The sequence below is a fragment of the Lontra canadensis genome, unplaced genomic scaffold (assembly GCF_010015895.1).
Source record: "Lontra canadensis isolate GAN:19392208 unplaced genomic scaffold, GSC_riverotter_1.0 scaffold42, whole genome shotgun sequence".
NCBI classification, from domain to species: domain Eukaryota; kingdom Metazoa; phylum Chordata; class Mammalia; order Carnivora; family Mustelidae; genus Lontra; species Lontra canadensis.
This window is the reverse complement of record NW_022631036.1, coordinates 1,388,199-1,404,236: the sequence shown is the minus strand read 5'-3', so window position 1 is coordinate 1,404,236 and position 16,038 is coordinate 1,388,199. Positions and strand designations below refer to the sequence as shown.

Below are 16,038 nucleotides of genomic sequence, written 5' to 3'. Positions count from 1 at the left end.
ATTCATAGTAAAGTGAGTACCTTTACTATAATAGAATGTAAGAGCTAAAATAAGATCAGAGTGCATACCCGAATGTTTATAGTAGCCATGTCCACAAGAGCCAAACTATGGAAAGAACCTAGATGTCCATCAACAGATGAATGGATAAAGAAGATGTGGTATATATATACAATGGAATACTATGCAGCCACCAAAAGAAATGAAATCTTGCCATTTGTGATGACATGGATGGAACTAGAGGGTATTATGCTTAGCGAAATAAGCCAATCAGAGAAAGACAACTATCATATGATCTCCCTGATATGAGGAAGAGGAGATGCAATGTGGGGGGCTTGGGGGGTAGGAAAAGAAAAAATGAAAGAAGATGGAATCGGGAGGGAGACAAACCATAAAAGACTCAATCTCACAAAACAGGCTGAGGGTTGCTGAGGGGAGGGGGGGTTCGGGAGAGGGTGGTGAGGTTATGGACACTGGGGAGGGTATGTGCTATGGTGAGTGCTGTGAAATGTGTAAACCTGGCTATTCACAGACTTGTATCCCTGGGGATAAAAATACACTATATGTTTATTAAAAAATTAAAAAATTTAAAAAAAGATTGGAGTGCATAATTTGAAGGAAGTGTCACTTGAATGTTCTTTTAATAATCATACTGATATGCCTCAGAAATAAAGCACAATGCATTTGAATCTTCAGAGGACATTTACATATTTATGTATTTTATCTTCCAATAGAGAGTATATAGCCTTAAAAACAAGGACTGCTGTCATTTTTATTTAAATTAGAAAAGAATTTAGAAGACAAACATTGATTTGTATATAGAGGTGGGCAGGTTAAGAAACTTAAATTCAAGTTCCCCAGCCAAGAAGTAGGTCTTAAGCTCAGCCAAAAGGGAAAGAAGGAGGAGGAGGCAAAAAGAGCCTCGCAGGGGCCAACTGTTTTGAAATTATAAATTTTCACTAAAGAGATGCCGTGATATGATGGATTAGTCTCCCAGGGATGCCAAGTTCAATGAGTTGCTTTGTGTACTTTGTAGACACAAATCCCAGCCGTGGCCCCATCCTTTCCTTTTTTTCCCCTGGAATATATCTTGGGTCTAAGTCTCACATCTCTTCTATAGAAAACACGGAGACTCCTTCACTCAGGGATGAGCTAGTCCAACATAGAGACCTTCCTTCCCAGGCTCTTGGAATTGTAACTGGCACATGGGAAGCTTATTATACATTATGAAATGAAAAGAACTATTTGAAAGTTCTTTTTCCCTACTTTCCTTTAACTTACCAAGACCAGTTTGTGAAGAGCAGAAGTGATATTTATTTACCATAAGGGCTTATCTCTGGATAAATTATATTTTTGGTCCCATCTGGTTTAAGCCCATTTATGTATGTAGACTTTTCTCTGAGTGGTGCAGAGAACTCATTTAGCACGCAATTGAAATTATGGAGTGTAGAATGAGTGTTTTTAACTGTAGTAATCATTTTCAATGTACTAGGATTAAAGGTCATTTACATGACTCATCTGTGGAAATACAGAGTGAAAAAATCATGTTCTTAGTTTAGTTGTTCCTTAGATTTGTTCTTCAGCAGGATTTTAAAAGTGGCTTAAACACACCTCACACTGATTTATCCAAGACCACTCATCAAATCAAAAATGGATTTATATATAAAATGTCTTATTTCTAAATGCCAGAAAATAATCTTGGCTTAACCTCAAAATTTTAGGTTATGAATGACATGCAAACAATATCATTTTTAGCAAGTTTTACATGTGGCTATTTTTATGTGAAGACATAAATCCAGAGAGCAGGGACAGGGTGAAAGAACAAAATGGTGACCAATTTAAACGTAGCCTCTGCAGCCGGGCTTTCATGTTTTTCTTTTCTTTTCTTTTTTCTTTTCTTTTCTTTTCTTTTCTTTTCTTTTCTTTTCTTTTCTTTCTTTTCTTTTCTTTTCTTTCCTTTCCTTTTCTTTCTTTCTCCCTCCCTCCCTCCCTCCCTTTCTTTCTTTCTTTCTTTCTTTCTTTCTTTCTTTCTTTCTTTCTTTCCTTTTTTTAAGATTTTATTTATTTATTTGACAGAAAGAGACAGAGAGAGAGAGCAGAGAGAGAGGGAACACAAGCAGGGGGAGTAGGAGAGGGAGAAACAGGCTTCCTGCCGAGCAGGGAGCCTGATGTGGGGCTTGATCCTAGGACTCTGGATCATGACCTGAGCCGAAGGCTGATGCTTAATAACTGAGCCACCCAGGAGCCCCGACTTCACATTTTTCAATTAACTTTGTCGTTTAGGTTCCTGGCCGTCCTATTGATATTATAAAATCATATGGCATGATGTTTTGGGAGTAGCGGCACAAGAGAATGACTGTTTTCCCTTCTACATTTTTAAAAAGTGCTCTAGGAAATGGAGCATGAATTTAAAAACCAGTCACATGCATCCACACCTTAGCATCTTCCTAAATATATAAGTTTGACAGATTTTCACAAGTGTACCCCTTTGGGGATTTGGAAAGAGAATGCTTGCCCCTCCCCCTGGATTGAAAATACTTTCTATGTCAGAAATTCCTCCAGCAACTAGAGAAAATTAGATTTGGCCTAAAGGACTCAGACCGAAAAGAAATCCTGCTGTGGGCAAAGTTAAAATATAGTAGAAATTGAAAATGCAACATGTAATATAAAATTTTATGTACAATATTTCAGCAACATTTGTACCCAGATTGCAACAATACAGGAAGATTAACATGGCACCTGTGCACAGATGACATGCAAATTCTTGTATGCTTCTCATTTTCCAAAATGTAAGTTATAGATATGATCTGTGTTGGATAAAAATTATACAGAAATACAACACAGTGTAAACAATAATTATCTCGGGGAATTAGGGCTATAATTTTGAAACCTCTCTGTATTTTAAAAAATTTTCTGTAAGGTTGCAAAAATTCATAATCAGAAAAATGTAAAAGGCATTTAAATACAAAATACGTTCATTCAAGCTATTTGACTACCTAAATGTATTTATTTATTTTTAAAGATTTATTTATTTGTTTCAGAGAGAGAGACAGGATGAGCAGGAGGGGCAGAGGGAGAGAGAGAATCCCAAGCAGACTCCATGCTGAGTGGGGAGCCTGATGTAGCGCTCAACCTCACGACTCTGAGATCACAACCCAAGCCATAACCAAGAGCTGGACACTTAACCGTGTCACCCAGATGCCCCAACTACCTAAATTTAAAAGCAGAGTTGATAAAAGTGAGTTAAAATTCTTTTTTTTTTTTCCAGGCACCTGGGTGGCTCAGTCTGTTGAGCATCTGCCTTTGGCTCAGGTCATGATCCCAGAGTCCGGGGATCGAGTCCCGCATCGGGCTCTCTGCTCAGTGGGGAGTCTGCTTCTCTCTCTCCCCTGCTCCTCACTTGACTTGTGCTCTCTCTTGCTCGCTCTCTCTCAAATAAATAAATACAAACTAAAAAAAAAAAAGAAAAAAAATTTTTTTTACCTTAAGTACCTTAAGGAAATGACTTTCTAGCTATTTTTCTTTCATTTTAATTCCAGTACAGTTAACATAGTGTTACCTTAGCTTCAGGTGTACAATGTAATTATACAACAGGTGAAAAGATGCTCAGCATCACTCACCGTCAGGGAGATGCAGATCAAAACCACAATGCGCTATCGCCTCACGCCTGTCAGAATGGCGAAAATCAAAAGCACGATAAATGTTGATGAAGATGGGGAGAAAGAGGAACCCTCCTTGTGTACCATTTATGGGAATGCAAGCTGGTGCAGCCACTGTGGAAAACAGCATGGCGTTCCTCTCAGGCTTGTTTTTGTTTTTAATTTTATTTTTTAATGTTTTATTTATTTATTTATCTAAAATCGGTTAATTAACATATACTGTATTATTCATTTCAGAGGGTGCTTTGGTGATTCATCAGTTGTATATAACACCCAGTGCTCATTACACCATGTGCCCTCCTCAGGCTCATTTTGTTTTTTTTCCTTAAGATTTTATTTATTTATTTGAGAGAGAGAGTGTGAGAGAGAGAATGAGCATGAGAAGTGGGAGGGTCAGAGGGAGAAGCAGACTCCCTGCTGGGCAGGGAGCCCAATGTGGGACTTGATCCCAGGACTCCAGGATCATGACCTGAGCCGAAGGCAGTAGCTTAACCAACTGAGCCACCCAGGCGTCCCCTCAGGCTCGTTTTTAAAGAGTCTTCTCCCTTCACATGATGTTACACTTCTTGCTGCTTAATTTTAATCTCAAGAATGTATTATCCTGGTGGATCTCCGCCCCCCTTCTGCCCTCTCCTGTGCTCCTCGCGTCACAATCACTGACCTCCTTACTTTCAGCTCATCCTACTCTTCTTCTGTAGTATGGCACACATTCACACACACTCCCATATGCTTGCTTTAAAGGGAACATCATAAAATAGAAAAGATTTATTATTTTTATTCTTTTCTTTAAAAGATCTTATCCATTTATTTGAGGGAGAGAGAAAGGGAGAGTAAAAAAGGGGAGAGAGAGGGAGAGGTGCAAAGGGAGAAGCAGACTCCCCACTGAGCAGGGAGCCCGGACCCTGGGATCATGACCTGAGCTGAAGGCAGCTGCTTGACTGACTGAGCCACCCAGGAGCCCCTATGTTTGTCCTTTTAAGAGGAGATCACATGCATCACTTGCAATGTTCTCTGACAGGCACAGATTCTGCCTTCAGAAAGCTGAGTCTTTCAAAGATGGTTGAGTAAATACAAAGGTGCAAGTGGATGATGTTATAAGCGCTGTGAGAGGGGTGAGCTCAGAGTTCTATGGAGGACACAGGAGGGGTCAAGAAGAAAGCTAAGGAGGAGACATCTTTTCTGAGACCTGTAGGACAAGAGGAGTGAGCTGTGTCTTCTGCATAAGTATGAGTAGTAAGCCATACATTGGTCCTCCCCCAGCCTTGTCCCTGCTCTTCATAGGGACTGTCTTCTATAACTGAAATTGATAAATAGCAGTCTATAACCAGACAGTCAAAGAGACACACTAGAGAATGAGTACTTTGCACTCAAGCAGTGATTTTCTTCAAAAGGTAGAGCAGTCACTCTGTCTTGCTTGCCGCCCTCACTCTTATCCCTAAACACACAGGACTTCCAACTGCTGGCACTTCTTTATTTGAAGACGTCCTCTAGTATCTGGAGCCTACTTTGTCCCCCATGACATAGGCAAGAAATGTCAGGGAATGACTGTCCTCCAGAAGTAGGGCCCCATCCATAGCCAACAGGAACTGGGACACGAATTTTCCAGCTCCCTTGCTCCTTGCAGGGATGCCTCTGAGGTGCGTGTTTCCCCAGAAATAAGCTCTGGTCGCCCATGGTGATGACTGCTTTTCCTTCCCTGTCACCTTATGGTGCTCTCTTCATCTTCTGAATAAGCTTCTCAATAAATCTCAAATCTTTGCCCCAGCTACCATGTCTGAGGGATCCCAAATTAAGATTCACGAACAAAGCACATTTGCCAACTAACAAAGCATGGCTTCGTATATCATCCCTACACTCCTTTCATTCTTCACCTGGATACTCTCCTTCTGTATGCACGGCTGTCACAGCACTCAGCTCACCACTCGCTCGCTGCCCTTCCTCTCCCAGGGCATTCATAAGGCTTTCGAGAACATGGATTATGTCTCTCATCTCTCTATTTCCAGGACCTCCATAAAGACTTAATGGATTTCCTGTGAGCTTTGCAATCGTTGTCCAGGGAAGATGTCTCGGCTCAGGATATTTTACAAAATGCCTGGCAAGAGGGACAAGGTGAATGAATCTGGAGAATGTTCTGGAAGAGAGGCAACCCTGAGAACTTTTCCACAGTAAAACTGAACCCCTGCCCATGGATAAAGCACATGCATTACTGTGCTTCACCTTCCCTGGGTTAAGTAACATTTGCCATGATTGAGTGTCAGAAAAGTGCTTTGAGGCTTCAATGAGGCTCTCTATACGATTAAAATAGTAGCCACTGTCCCATCATTTAAATAGTCTTGTTGGCAAAGACCATGCATTAATCATCACAGAGGAGTATTTTTATATTCACTGAACATCTTTCATCTGAGAACATCACCATGGTTTGTAAACATCAACTCTGTATTCCTTATGACAACATGCAGACCAGTCCTTCACATGAATTGATAAACCAGGGCCTGAAATAGCTAAACAGCTTGTTCCAAAACCTCCAGAGTTGGGGCAGGAAACAGGTCACTACAGGAAAGTTAGTCATCAAGAGATAGTCCTATGTAAATATTTGGGTAAATGAGGCAAATAGATCAGATAGGTGGACCCTTGAGGAAAGTAGCTCTCTCTCTTTTCTCTGCAGCCTACAGAAGATGGGGTATCTAGAAAAATCTTCATGGAATAACAGGTTTCATGAATTATGAAAACCCTACAAAATATTTAACAGTTGCTTTGTGCTGAGAAGCTACTCTCTGTGCATTCCAAAGATGCCCATTCAAATGTCCCTGTGTATTTTATGTTCCTGACAATAAAAAAAAATGGTACCTTCCAGCCTGATAAAGAGGGAGGGCTGCTGCTCTACCTTAGAGAAGACAGATGGGTAAGGCATCCATTAAAGCAGCTTCCATTACAGTAAAATATGATCCCTCTGTCTCAGCATCTGTTCCGCAATGGCGAGGGAACCTTTTGTCAAGTCTCGGGGGCAGGCCCACTGGTCAGTTGCCAGGCCCTCTGGCCTGTGCCCTGCTGGGCAGGGCAGTGGAGCACCACTTTGGCCAGTGAAGCACCAGCGGCGAGGTGAGAGTGCCTTTGTGGCTTCCAGACACCAGTGTTGTGTCTCTCCAGCTGGTCCCCAGAAAGCACCAAAGTCACATTATTGATACCATGACGCAATACACAAACCACGAGGAGCACCAGAAACTGGGAGATTCTCAGCTCTGTCTGCTGTGTGGCTTTGGGAAAATCACTTTATCTTTCCGTTTCTCAAGCCCTCAGCTAAGATGAGGAGTTTTAGCCAGATCTGTAAATTTCTATCTGTAGCCCCCAAACCCCGCATTTCAGGAGATTTCTCAAAAGCCACTAAAACGGGCCCAAAAGGCAGAGCACCAAGGTCCCCTACCTAGCTACAACCAGCTACCTCACCTTTTTTTTTTTCCTCTTTTATATATTGAGTGTCTGTGTAAGATTGCATGTGGGGAAAATGAAAAATTTCTTCAAAAAAAAAAATTTAGAAAGTTTAGAAATCACTGGTCCTGATAATCTGCTTTTCCTAACTTTGAAAACATAAAAGAAATCATGAGATAGTTCTGATATACTATGATTTTTTCTAGCAGAGCAGAATGGGATCATGTCAGTGCACAGGGACCTTCCAGAAGAGCTAGTCAGTCAGTAGAGGAGTAACCAAGAAGTTGTGTGAAGTCAACACCCTCACTGCCGTTGATGCCCACTTGCCAGGAAGGGCTCTGCAGAACTTTCAGGGCGAAAAGTGTTGCTTTCTCCTCTTTTAACTTGGTGGTGAGTGCTCTCCCATTCCACAAGCACCCATCCCTCCTCTCATATTCAGAAACTGACTGTAACAAGCACAGGTCATTCTTTTTGAGACACACAGATGTTAACAGTGTGTCTCGTGGGACACACCAGTGGAACAGCCCACAGATGGAGGAACGTGGTGTTTTGTATTTCTTTTCATTCCTTTCCTCTAACTGGGAAAGAAAACTAACACTTCAGACTGTCTGAAAGCATATTAATTTTGGTACCAAATTCCTTGGGCTTAAATCCCAAGGATTCTATACTTCTTATTAGTTTTTTTGGTCTTGGACAAGTCACTTAACTTTTCAATGTTATTTTACATATCCCTAAAGAAAAGAGTAGCAATGACAACACCAACAATAATAACACCTACCTGCCTTTCAAGATTATGACAATTAGAGTTAATATGCTTTAGTGCACAGAGCAAATTTCCTCCCATTTAACAAGTGCTATGGGGGCATGTGGGTAGCGCACTTGCTGGAGCATCTGATGCTTGATTTCCACTCAAGTCATGATCTCAGGGTCCTGGGGTCGAGCCCCACATCGGTCCCTATGCTCAGCAGGGCATCTGCTTGAGATTCTCTCTCTCCTTCTCCCCCTGCCCCTCCCCTTACATGCTCTCTCTCTTAAATAAATAAATCATTTTTTTAAAAAAAGCCGCTACAGAAGTGTGAAATACAAATGCACACACACATATATTGATATTTTAATATATAAATTCTATAAAATATATTTATATAAATTTATATATTTTTTTTTATTTACACACACATGCCCAAATTGCTGAGATATGGGACCAGGCATTTTATCAATCTGGTCCCTGTGTCTGTATCTGTGTATTTCTTACACACTCATTAGCAATTGCTCCACCCTTATGGGTGAGAAAAAGAACTGAGCTTTCTCTCCAAGCAAGCAGCAGGTGTCTAACTGAGGGTTTGGCTTCCTAGCTGCCACATTTCGGCACAGATCGTCTGAGGCATCCCTCCTGGCTGAGGCATCCGGCAGCCACACCTCATAACAAAGAACGCACACAGTCTATTTTACTCTTTCCTCTAGCCAAAGTGCACATTTCCTGTGACTGGAACAAATGCCAGACCACAGGATCTCAGAGAGATTTAACTGCTTACTCCCAGCTTTGCGACACGATGCATTGGGTGGGCCCCCTGGGTACAGACTGCCATGCCCAGATCCCGGCCTACCGGCTCAGGAAGAGCCAACTGTTAGGTTTTCAGCAATTTGGTGAGGCCATTGTTAAACGAAGCCACTCTGAAAAATTAAGTTGTGTAAACTTGCAATTGCATAGATTAGATTCCAAACAAAGGTAATGAATACTAAACTCAAGCAGGTTCTAATTATTTCCCGAGGTATTACTGTTCTGTCTGCTCCCAGGGGACGGCAGGCGCACCGTGCAGCCGCGTGCTGCTGGACATCTCTTCCCAACACCATCTTTCCTTTCGTGGGGTCACGCTGGAAGCTTCATATTGCCGTGGTAGGATTGTTTGCACTGCAGAAACCAGCAAATGCTGCAAATCAGGGTTCGGCTTATTGTTTCATTGATCACGTAGACTTAGTTATGGGAAAATGTTAATAATGGAGATTAAACTTAAAAGTGTGTTGCATCTTCCTCAAGATATTTATTGATCTGTCTTATTCTATACGTAGAAGCCTGGCAGATCCCACCTTAATGAAGAAATCAATGTCAAGGTCACTGGTAATAAGATATGTAAACATAAGTGACCCCTGATGCTCTTAGTCTTTGCTCAAGTGACTTTTCTAGGTATAGGAGCCATGCTCTGACTTTCTACCCTCTTTGCCAGGGCTACTCTACAAAAGTCACAGTTCTCTGGACCCACTTTTTCCCTTCTTGCCTTTTATGCCTGGCCATCCCTCTACTACTGTCTGGAATAACTTCTCTCTTCCTCTTTGCTCCGAGGAATCTTGCCGTTTTACCAAGCACTTCGTTAATTTTTTTTACTCCTACATGAAGTTCTCCATGAAGACACCTGCAGTCTTCATTCCTGCAATTCCTCTATTGTTTTCTGTACCGTTACTTCCTACGTACCATTCAGGGATTAGATGATCTATTGGACTGCTGGAGTGTGTGTGTGTGTGTGTGTGTGTGTGGTACCCTTCACCATGACTTCAGGTCCATAACAGCAAAGAATACCTCTAACTACTTCCCGAGCTTCTGTAAATCATTCCAGAACCTTCGTGTATATTCAGTAAATCCTTGTTGACTGCTTTTAAAAAACAACTGGACACCATAACTGAAGTTATAGATTTTATTATTTTCTTCAGCCTTAACCTTTAATCTTGAAGCAAACACCTCTAGGAAGTTTTTACTTCTGAGTCTTCCAGATGGAAATATCAACATCACTGATATTTTCGTAGTCCATATTTTTGTAGACTCTATCATCCATTGGTTTTTGTTCTAAAAACCACAATTAGCTATCTAACGGTGACAGCAATGAGAAGACAGAGCTCAGCCCTAGGTTATCTCCAGGCCCACTCAACCTCATTTTGTAAATCTTTGTCAACCCAGTGCCTGGCGTGCTGCCTGACTCTTATTAGGCTTGCAGTAAATGTTGTAAATGTTATTAAGCCCTTTGAGGGCTGAAACACTGCTATTAGGTCACTCTGAAGAATGTTCCCCTGGAACAGTTTGGAAACGGCTGTCTTTTATGAACACGAATTGTGTCTGTCTCTTCTGTGTCTGCCAGATGCTTGGGTTACACAGTGTATACGGCTCTCAGCTTTACCTCAGTACAACCCAATGGCAAAGAGAGTACACTTTAGGGGAAATCACAGTGTTACGTGAACAAAGCCAAGCCCTGCCTGGGTTTTCTTTGTGCTTCAAAGAGAGCCTGAAGTTCTTTCTGGGAAAGAGCAGGTTGATGGTAGGGAACTAATCTACCGGAGGGCCTTTGGCTAGTATCCAGCCATATTTATGGGATTTATTTCTTAGGGTGGTTTGATTTACGGAAAAGTTGCCTTAAAAAAATAAATAAAAGGTTGGATAAAAACAGTTTCATGTTACATTTACATGAGTTACATAAATGATTTTTCCTGAGGCCAGGAGCTCAGAGTCTGAGTAGGATGCCAGCATTTTGTGAGAGCCTGATGTGTGGCCATCAGGGTGGCCTCTCTGTTTTGCACACTGCCTGACCTCCTGCTCAGTCTCACCAAATGTTGGTGACCTTGGGCCCATTCACCAAATGAGACACATCGAGATAATTGTCTCCAGATATTTCTGCCCAGTGGGTGAGACCTACAAATTCCCTCTTTTAAAAAAGGAACATCCTCTTGAACTCGGTAAATAAATGTCATGTTCACCAAATGACACTTCTAGGGCCTTGGGCCCAGGTTCACGCCCTTTCCCAGGCCACCATCCTTCTCCTCTAGGCTGTGTTCACACAGCGCCTCTGGGCCCTGCCTGAAGTCATGCCTCGTGTGTCCTTGTCTCCATACATCAGCACGACTCCCCCTGTTTTCAGTTTCCCTTGCAGCCTCCTTTCCTCAGGGCCCAGCCCTGTACCTCTGTCAGCTGAGGTGACACCGATAGGAGGGAAGTGTGAGGAGGAACAGCAGCATCGGCACTCCCAGGTGGGTCGGGAGAGAACCCAGTTTGCAGACGTGCGTCGCCTGGTGTCCTGCGTGGGTGAGGCAACTCTGCCAGCCCCTTGCACAACCAGGGAGGCGCGTCAGTGAGGGTGGGGGCATGCGGGGAACACACCCCGTGCCAGTCTGCCTGCAGGGACTTGTTCACACAGTTCAGACGGCTGGAGATGAGTTCATTTCAAAGGCTACTAGCTGGTTACTTTTTCCTGAACCACACACTTCAACCCACTTCCTCCACGTATGCCGCCATTTCCCAGTCCACATCACAGCTGAAGAGAGGAAGGGTTTTGTCACCGGACCCCCATCAATGAGGGCTTTGACCATCAGTGCTCAGTACTCAGTCCCAACAGTGCTGGGTGGTTGGAGAGTGAGTAAGGTCTTGATGGCCGGTCATTTTTTGAAGAAGAAGAACCAAGACCCTGGCTTCTTCCTGGAAGGACAATCTGATATGCTTGCTTTTGCTTTCTATAAAAACTTTCTACCTCTCCTGCTTTGAATACCTGTCAGGTCTGTATAAATATCACAGTCTCTCCTCTCCCCACACAGCAGTCACTTTATTCAGCTTTTCCTTCTCTCACATCCTACTTACAGGGGCTCGTCAGTGTCACAATCCTTCCCTGAAAACTGGGGATTTAAATTCTCAGCCTTCCAGAATGGGCAAATACTTGCTTTGTCATGAGAAAAATCAATATCCACCACCACAGGAAGTGGGGCAGAGAGCAGCTGGGCCAAGTGCTCCCCTGCAGCTTGGGAGCCATGTCATTCGCGTGACCCAAAAGGTTACACTTTCTGTCGAGTCTGACCATAAAAACTGATGAGCAGGGCAGAGGAACAAGAACCCAGATAAAACAAGAAGCACAGGCCAGGTACTCCCCCATGGAGGGCGTGGGCCCCGGGGATGGTCATTCAGCTGGGTGTCATACTGGCTGGCCCAGGGTGAGCCTTGAGAGGAAACACAGAGCCCGCTTCCAGGCAAGGCCAGGGCGGTGGTCTGTTCATCCACAGGCAGTGGAAACCCAGCTGTTCCCCACCACACATGGACTGTGCGGTTTAGATATTCTGGATGGTTTGGTTTTCTCTTCCAACCCTCGGGATGCTGAAAGGACATTTTGAACGTGTTCTGTCATCTCTTGGCTGAGGCAGGGACGCCCAGGACCTCTGCAGCTGCCAGGGCCTAGAAAGGTCTGGTATCTGCCTACCTTTATAACCCCACTTAAAAAAAAAAAAATGAGATATGATTTACATAAAATTCATCCCTTCGAGTATACAGTACAGTGGTTTTTAGTATATCCACAGATATGCGCAACCGTCACCACAATTTTCACACATTTTCATCTTCCATCACAAACCCACCACCCCAGATCTAAGCAGCCACTAATCTACTTTCTGTCCCCCTTGAATTTGCCACATTTCATAGACACGGAATCACATGATACATGATTATATGATGGTGACTTTCTTCTGTGTCTGGCTTCTTTCATTTAGCACGATGTCTCCAAGGGTCATCGATGTTAGAGCCGTGTCAGTGCTCCATTCCTTTTATGGCCAAATTATATTCCATTGTGTGACTACACCATACATTGTTTATCCATTCATCAGATGATAGGCACGTGGCTATTTTCAATTTTTGTCCTTTATCAGTGATGTCGCTGTGAACATTTATGTACATGTCTTTATATGGACATAAGTTCTCTTCTCCCTCCCTTCCTTCCTTCCTCTCTGGAGAGCAATTTTTAAGTTATATAGTAACAATATGTTTCATTATTTGAGGAGGTACCAATCTGTTTTCCAAAGGGACTGACCCATTTAAAAATTACACCAGCAAGATAAGAGGGTTCTAATTTCTGTACATCTTTGTCAACACTTACTATTATCTACCTTTTTAGGTTTTTAGGTTTTTATTAGGTTTTTAAAGTTTTTATCATCCTAATAGATGTGAAGTGGTATCTTGTGGTTTTGACTTGCTTTCCTTTGTGAGTAAGGATGTTGAGGTTTTACCATGTGTCTATGGCCTTTTTGGGTATCATCTTTGAAGAAATGTTCTTTCAAATCTTTGCCCATATTTAAAAAGCATTTTGGAAAATATTTTAGTTTCTAGTTTTGATCATTCAGAAACCAGCCTAGCAGTATTAGGGAGAATGCATGGTGGACTTAGATACATAATGGTCTGGTCTTGTCTTGTCTTTTCTTTTCTTTTCTTTTCTTTTCTTTTCTTTTCTTTTCTTTTCTTTTCTTTTCTTTTCTTTTCTTTTCTTTTTAAGATTTTATTTATTCAACAGACAGATCACAAGTAGGCAGAGAGGCCAGCAGAGAGAGAGGAGGAAGCAGGCTTCCCGCTGAGCAGAGAGCCCAATGTGGGGCTTGATCCCAGGACCCTGGGATCATGACCTGAGCCAAAGGCAGAGGCTTTAACCCACTGAGCCACCCAGGCACCCCCAGAATGGTGTTTCTTATTTATGTGGGTAGGTTTTTTGTTTTTTGTTTTTAAACAGACCTTGTAGGGGCGCCTGGGTGGCTCAGTCAGTTAAGCATTTGCCTTTGGCTCAGGTCATGATCCTGGGGTCCTGGGAACGAGCACCATATTGGACCTTACAAAGGACTCCCTGCTCAGTGGGAAGTCTGCTTCTTCCTCTTCCCCCAACACTCCTCCCTCTCATGCTCACTTTCTCACTTGCTCTCTCACTCTCTCTAGGAAATTAATTTTTAAAATTCTTTACAATGAAAGGGGGGAGGGGCGCCTGGGTGGCTCAGGTTGTGATCTCAGGGTCCTGGGATCAAGCCCCGCATCGGGTTCTAGGCTCAGCAGGGAGCCTGCTTCCCCTTCTCTCTCTGCCTGCCTCTCTGCCTGCTTGTGATCTCTCTCTCTGTCAAATAAATAAATTAAATCTTTTTAAATAAATAAATAAATAAATAATCGACCTCATTTTTTAGAGCAGTTTTAAGTTCACAGAGTGTTTATACTTTTTGTCCCCACCTATGCACAGCCTCCCTAACTAACACCATCCTACACCAGAATGGTACACTGTTACAGTTGATGAATCTACATTGAAACATTATTATCACCTAAGGACCAGAACGGTAGTTTACATGAAGATTCATTGTTAGTGTATGTTCTATTGATGTAGATAAATGTATAATGACATATATCTATCATGTTATCATACAGAAGAGTTTCACTGCCCTAAAAATGCTCTGTGCTCCACTTACTAATCCCTCCCTCCCCCCAACCCCTGGCAATGACTGATCTTTTTCCTGGCTTTATAGTTTTTGCCTTTTCCAAACTGTCATATAGTTGAAATCACATAGTACATAGACTTTTCAGATTGGTTTCTTTCACTTAGTTCAATATATTTAGCCTTCCTCCTTGTCCCTCCATGGTTTGATAGCTCATGTCAGACTGAATGATATTCCATTGTCTGTATGTGCCTAAGTTTATTTTTCCGTTCATTTACCAAAGGACATCTTGGTTGCTTCTAAGCTTGGATGATTATAAATGAAGCTGCTATAAACATTCATGTACAGGTTTTTGTATAGATGTGCTTTCAACTCATTTGGGTAAATACCAAGGAGTGTGATCGTTAGATCATATGGTAGGAGTATCCTTAGCTTTGTAAGAAAGTGCCAAACTGTGTTCCACTGTGGCTGCCACATTTTACGTTCCCACCAGCAGTGAAAGAGAATTTCTGCTGCTGCACATCCTGGCAACATTTGCTGTTGTCAGTGTTTCGGATTTTGGCCATTCTAATAGGTGTGCAATAGCAGCTCATTGTTGGTTTTATTTGCAATTTCTGAATGACTTGTGATGTTGAGTGTCTTTTCCTGTGATTTCATCTGTAAATCTTCTTCGGTGATATGTCTGTTCAGGTCGTTTGCCCAGTTTTCAATTGAGCTGTTCATTTTTTTTCTATTGTTGAATTTTAAGAGTTCTCCGTATATTATAAATGGCAGTCCTTTATCAGGCCCATCTTTTGCCAGTATTTTCTTCCAATCTGTGGCTTATTTGATCATTTTCTTGACAATGGCCTTCACGAGGAGAACTTTTTAATTTTAAGGATATTCAACTTATCAGTTATTTCTTTTATGGATCATCCCTTTGATGTTATGTCTAAATAGTCATTGCCATCCCCAAGATTGTCTCCAATGTTATCTTTCAGGAATTTTATACTTCTGCATTTTAAATTTAGGTCTGTGATCCATTTTGAGCTAATTTTTGTAGAGGGTATAAAGTCTGTCTAGATTGGTTTTTTTCTTTTTCTTTTTCTATTGTTCAACTTTTAAAAATTATTTTGGGTATTCTGAGTTTGTTGAATTTCCATATGAATCTTAGGATCGGCTTGTCAATTTCTGGAAAGAAATCATCTGGGGCATTAATAGGGATTGGGCTGAATCTGTAAATCAGTTTGGTGAGTATTGCCAAAATTAAATCTTCCAATTTATGAAAATGGAATGCCTTTTCATTTACTTAGGTCTTCTTTAATTTTTTCAACATGTATAGGTTTCAATGTGTGTTACACTTTTTAAATTAAATTTATTCCTAAGTGTTTTATTCTTTTTGATGATACTGTAAATGAAATTGTTTTCTTAATTTTTTTCAGATTGTTCACTGCTATTGTGTAGAAATACAATTGACTTATTATATACTCTCATCTTGTATCCTGAGACCTGGCTGAATTCACTTACTACTTCTTTTTGTAAGATATTTTATTTAGTTATTTGACAGAGATCACAAGTAGGCAGAGAGGCAGGCAGAGAGAGAGGAAGGGAAGCAGGCTCACTGCTGAGCAAAAAGCGGGGTGCGGGACTCCATCCCAGGACCCTGGGATCCTGACCTGAGCCAAAGGCAGAGGCTTTAACCCACTGAGCCACCCAGGTGCCCCCTCAGCTCTCTTGATTTGAACTGCTCCCCTCACCTCTGTCCAGGTCTGATTCTTTT

The 16,038-nt window shown here is 42.0% G+C and overlaps 1 protein-coding gene and 1 pseudogene across 3 annotated transcripts in view; both read left to right on the top strand.

Annotated features, from left to right (window-relative positions):
* The window catches only part of FRMD6 (FERM domain containing 6), a 301,404-nt gene that overhangs the window by 93,743 nt on the left and 191,623 nt on the right, over window positions 1-16,038 (top strand). The gene's annotated exons all lie outside the window — the stretch shown is intronic.
* Window positions 2,680-2,780, top strand: LOC116875702 (annotated as a pseudogene).